Here is a 5,816-nt window from a genome sequence, read left to right as displayed (position 1 = left end):
TATGAAGATACTTGCCCATCTTCCAACGTCAACCCCAAGTGCTTCTCCTTCCTCCACCCTCACGTAAGCGCACACAGTACAGAGAAGACCTACAACCACCATGCACCCCTCCTCTAACTTCCTTAATACTTCACCGTTTCCAAATCCGTGAGTACATGGACGAGCGCCCCGATCTCCTCTTACATTCTTCTCAGCCCTCCTGCCTTCTCCCATCTTTGTTTTACCAAGAACCCTCCTCAATCTGCTGCTGTTCCATGGATGCCGGTGCTTGTTCCCGATGGCGTAGACCATCTCCATCAGCACCCTTGCGCCCCAAGGCCCCTCTCCATGCCACAGCTCCATTCAGAGAAGAAAGAAGGCGATCCATCAACCACACGCGAAGAATTCTGCATGTACGTCTACACTGTTTGTCGAGTTCATCGCGTTGTTTCGTCGAGTTCAGTGAGCTCTTGTCCAATTCCTTTTGCAGGCTCACTTCCCTATACCTTGTCCATCTGTTAGGCATCATTTTAGGGCCTATTTCTTTAGTTGACCACGTGCGTCCAAAATAAGAGGCCATTCGGTGGCATCGACATGTTTCCATAGTTTTTGTTCCTCGGATGACTTCATGCCGAATGTATCAAATGCTCCCTATGACGATAGGGACCTATTGGTGGAACTAGCTTGCTAGATCGGCAACTCAGTTTTTAGAATCTATTCTATCCAGTTGTTGTTTTAATTAGAACGATATATTTTAATATAGTTTTGTACGGTTTCATGTGTTAATTTCCTGCATCATATAGTAGTGTGATATGTGTTTGCAATAGGTCTAGTGAATTATCACATGTGTAATAATTCACCCGTGAACTTTTGTGCTAATATTTTATCATTCATATGTTCCGGATATGTTAGGAGTGCAGGCTAATCATCTCAATTTTTTTGAGAGTGTCATGTGATTTATTAGTCATGTTTGTAGGATTATTTAAATTGTCAAATATAGTTTGTTCACTACAAGAAATATGTCAACTTATGACCACCACTATTGGTCACTGTAATGTCACAAATTTCCATTTATGACCTTTTTGTGACCAAAAACAGAAGGTCAAAAGCTAGCCTTCGTAAACTGACTATAGCGACCTTTCTTCTGGAATGGTCAAAGACGTTTACGACCAAAATATTCCTATTGTGGCGTTTTGGTCAATAGCAACCTCCCTCAGGCCACGTAGGCATCCAACGTGGCAAGCTGATGTGGCACAAGATTCAGCCCGGTCCAATTCGGTGTTTATATGGGCCGAGCCCATTAAATCAGCCCATTTATATTTTTTCCCTATGAATTTTTTGTCAACTTCATGGACCAAGCCCAACATTGCAGCCTTTTTATTTTTGGGCCATGGCCTTTTAGTCTACTGATTTTCTATTTTGATTTTCTATTTTCAACTATTATATATTCAAGCTGGTCCCACTAGTCAGATGGGTCCAACCTGTCATGTTCATCTCTCAAATTGGTCCCACATGTCAGAAATATACAAATTTGACAAATTATTTTCATAAGTGGCCTCACTGGACAAGTTTCCATTCCACAAGTTTTCAAATCACATACATAATCAATATTTCAAATAGAACAAATAACGCATAAAATTCATCAAATATACCACTAAATAAATGTATTACAATCTTTACAACACAGATATGCTACAATGAGTTGGACTTCACGGCTTCACACTTGGCTTCACAGTTCACGGCTTCACACTTGCTTCACACTTCACGACTTCACACTTGAGCTTCTGTAAAGGAGGAACCACCACAATTTTAAGTCTACAATACAACAATTGATACTAATCAAGGATAAAAACAAAAACAAGTAATAGGTTCAAATGAGAAGGCAACATGAAACTAGTGATACAACAACATGCAGAAAACACTACAATGTAATACTGTTGTAAGTTCATATCAGCGCAAAATCAACACTGTTATATCGAGCAAATGATATGCCCCCTTTTAATAAAACTGTAGTGTATGCTAGTGACAGGACAAGGGATTGTAGTGTATGCTAGTGACAAAACATGGGATAAGACTAATATGATGTGCCAAATTGCCAGCAATAGTGCTTACATGCAGCATCTTCATATTTCAAAACGACCAATAGACTAGTTAGCTGGCAAAACACTAAAGAAGGCATAGACAGAAACGAAGGTAACATGCATCAAATCAAAAAATAGTAAGCACTGAACCTACATCATATCTACACCAATCAGGTTGCATGTGTATGCTAGAAATCAAGAATCAAAAGGACTTTAGCTTGTTTCAAATATCTTGCCTCTGTTGCTCCCAGTTCAGTAAAGAAATGGTCGAGCAGTGAGCGCTTCGTTTCAAGAACTTGGCAATGCAAAATAGATTTCGGGTGGAGCACAAATAGAATACCTGGAAAAGAAACATAAAGAGCTATACAGTTAAGTAAGCATCATTGGCTGTACAAATAAGTGGAGAACAATAAAGAGCTATACAGTCTGTTCAGAACAATAAAGAGCTATACAAATTCATATTCAAGTTTGACTACATGCTAACAGACTCATGATCAAGTTTGACTACAAGCTAACATATCATTGTGAATACAGATGATTTTCGGACTAGAACCGTTGCACAAGTTCAGGTCATTTGAAGTTTTGACAACAAGCTACAAAATCTAGTTAAATCAATAGTAGTATTGCAAGCAACAAATAGACTCTCAGAGGAGAACCAATGCACAAGAACGGACCAGCAACTACTAGGCCCAACAACTAAGATATGTAGGAAATTTCAGATGTATCACTTCATAGATCAAGCATAGGCGCAACATAAAAGGCTCATGAGCGCTACAAAGTCTGAACGATTTAGCAGGAAGCGAGCAGAATCAATCAACTAGACATGCGGACAACAGAGGCGCAGGGGAAGAAGCTCCTGCACCGGCAGAAGCAGACACAATCTGGTCCCACCAACAGGTCAGCCATGCCAACATCTCCAGAGAACATAGGAGCAATGGTGTCAGAAATCTTAAGCTTCTCCATAACAGGATCGTGCCCAACAAGACCGACTTGGTGCAGAATCATCCCAGTCTATCTGCAGGCAGATACATTAAACAACAAAGTCAAGGAAAATGAAACTGAAACAAAGCAAACATAATGGTTGGATACGAGCAGAATCATGGGAGACAGCTATAATATAAAGAATACAATAAGATATAAAATCAGCCGGCAGAATCATGGAAGTACCACAAGATTACATTGCACCAAGCCACAACATAAACCATAAGTTATTATTGTTCACCGCTAGCTACTGATGTAATAAAAACATTAACAAGTGGAGTTGTTACCGTTCACCACTAGCTACTGATGTAATAAAAACTGATGCAGCAGCAGGAACTGGCATCCAAAAGGGCATGCAAACAATTCATAGCAAAATCATATATGCCCCATGCTAGGAGAACCAGAGCATCACAGAGTACTACTGACTGACCCCAAAACAGAGCATCACAGCAAAAGACTTAACCAGGGGCCACCGATCCACATAACTCACCATCCCGAGATCTCAATTCTCACAGGTAAAAAGCAAGCAAGAAGACCAGATTACCTAGGGCGTGGTCTGCTTGTACTTGGACACCTCAGTGAGTAGCTTATTGTAGGTGGCCTGGTCGAAGATGCATATCATTCAGTTACCAGTAGTAATCCTTGTAGGTGCATATTTACCACATCAATTGGTAAGTATATAGACAGAGTTGTGCACTTACTAACTAGTGTGTTGTGTGTTCACCCTTTGCACGCACCCATGGTCATTTAAATTAAACTGAAACAAGCCACCAATGGTTGGCTAATCTAGAACATGGCAGGCATTTATATGATGGCAGTACATAGCTAGGAAACAAACAGCAGTCCATAATTGCATCATCATGCGTAGAACAAAATACAGACTCGCCTCTACAGGCTACAACACTAGTAGATTAGAGAACCATCCATAATAATTCTACTATAGGAGACAATGTAAACACAGAGTCACACCATTGACATATATTATCATTAAGCCCTAACTAAAAGATTCTGGTGGCTTAATTAGTGGGCAGATGTATGCATGCACAAAAAGGGGGACAATTTTCAATCAAACTGAAGAAAGATGCAAATCATCCATTCAGTAACCAGTAGTAATAAAATCACAAGAAGACCAGACCAGAGGATCATCATTGTGCACGCACTTGCATTCGCCATCAGTCCGCACAAGCAGGCGCATACACTATAACATCACAAGCAGTGGCGCGACATAAGCGGAGGAATTTCACTAGCAATAATCAAGCTGAATGGACTGAAAGCAAACCTAGTTATCTGGACTCGAATCAAACGCAGCCTAAGTGAGCAGCCTCAATCGCCGGCGTCCATCCATCGGGAGCACCTGCCTCTGCCTTGTCTTCTCACCATGGTACGCACCAGGATGAGAAGAAGCACGCAGCCGGACGCAGCTGCGCCTTGGCTCGCTCCATGACCTGCATGCCGAATCAAACCCAACCCAATCCAATCCAACACAAGAAGAAGCACAAGTGAGAAGCAGAGGAGGTGCGCACAGCCGTGAAACAACGATCGATTGAGGGAAATAAGAAGGAATGCGCCGACGAGACCACGTACCTTGGATTGGATTGGATTGGACCGGACCGGAGATGGGCCGGAGGAGGAGGAAGCGACCACGGCCGCAGCCGTGCCGAGCCCTGGGGTTTGCGGCCGGCACAATGCCACGGCCAGGAGGCTGCTGCATCAGTGCAGACCGCCGCCGCCGGCGCCGCCCTCCCGGCTGCTACGGTTGGATTGGATGGCCACGGGTGAGTGGGTCGTCGCGCATGATGCGGCGAGGACCCGGTGGAGATGGGGTTCCTGGGCGCCGGGGATCGCCGGAGTTGGCCGGCGGTCGTGGGGTGGGTTGGAGGAAGGGGATCGGGACGAGGGGCGGCGGCCTAAGTGAGCGGAAGCGGCGGCGGCGGAGTCGTGGCGGAAGGCGTAGGGGTCGGGGGAGGACGGGAAGTCGTCGCCGCCGCCCCCGGAGACGTGGGCGTCGGCCACTGGGCCCGGCCGTCGGCGAAGCTGAGGAAGGGGTCGTCGTGGAAGGGAGCGAGATCGAGATCAAGATCTGAGGGAGGGAGAGGGCGGCGGCTGTGGGTGCGTAGGGGAGAGAGGGGAGCGAGAGGACGAGTGGTGCGGGTTGTGTTAGGGTTAGTTGGGTGAGACGGTGAGGGGGTCAAGTCTGCCGTTGGATCCGGGACGATCGGACGGTTCAGATAGTCTACGGTACGGTGATCCAGGGGAGACGTCCTGATTGGTTGGAGACTACCAACAATATTTAAAATATAGTCTCTAAGTGCTAAAAACAAGGGGTTTATGAAACAACTACCAACAATATTTTGCAAAATGGAACCATTAAAATTTTCACTCAAGTTATACCACATTTTAAGGATGATAACCAACTTGTATGCATTTTCTTTGGACGAAAAAATCATTTTTCATTTTTCGAGTGCCCAAAAGGAGGTTTTTTTGTGAAGGACCTCCAAAATAATTGTTGCAAAATTGGACCAAATCATTTTCCAAAATACTAGGACATATTTAATGCACAATTGACAAAATGATTGGGTGTAAAAAGTTATGATCCAACTCTCGTGAAAAAGAAAAATTTCCGTCGATTCAGTTGGAAGCGGGTCAAATTTGAACTGCAGGTGCCTCATAGCTTGCTATTTATTTTTTCCAAAAATCATTCCTAGGTACATAAGTATCTATTTAATCAGAGAAACACCAAAAAAATCCAAGATTCAACCATTAGCTAGGAACAGT

At 43.9% G+C, this 5,816-nt stretch overlaps 1 long non-coding RNA gene across 1 annotated transcript; it reads right to left on the bottom strand.

Annotated features, from left to right (window-relative positions):
* Positions 1-2,741: 2,741 nt before the first annotated feature.
* Positions 2,742-5,160, bottom strand: LOC119365787. The gene is made up of 5 exons (XR_005175756.1): positions 4,626-5,160; positions 4,321-4,486; positions 4,177-4,239; positions 3,586-3,642; positions 2,742-3,075 (listed from the first exon to the last, which is right to left on the bottom strand). It is a non-coding gene; the product is annotated as an uncharacterized LOC119365787 (long non-coding RNA).
* Between the last annotated feature and the right edge of the window lie 656 nt (positions 5,161-5,816).

This window comes from Triticum dicoccoides, chromosome 2B (assembly GCF_002162155.2).
Source record: "Triticum dicoccoides isolate Atlit2015 ecotype Zavitan chromosome 2B, WEW_v2.0, whole genome shotgun sequence".
Lineage (NCBI taxonomy): Eukaryota > Viridiplantae > Streptophyta > Magnoliopsida > Poales > Poaceae > Triticum > Triticum dicoccoides.
The sequence above is the reverse complement of the archived record's forward strand: the minus strand, read 5'-3'. Positions and strand labels throughout refer to the sequence as shown.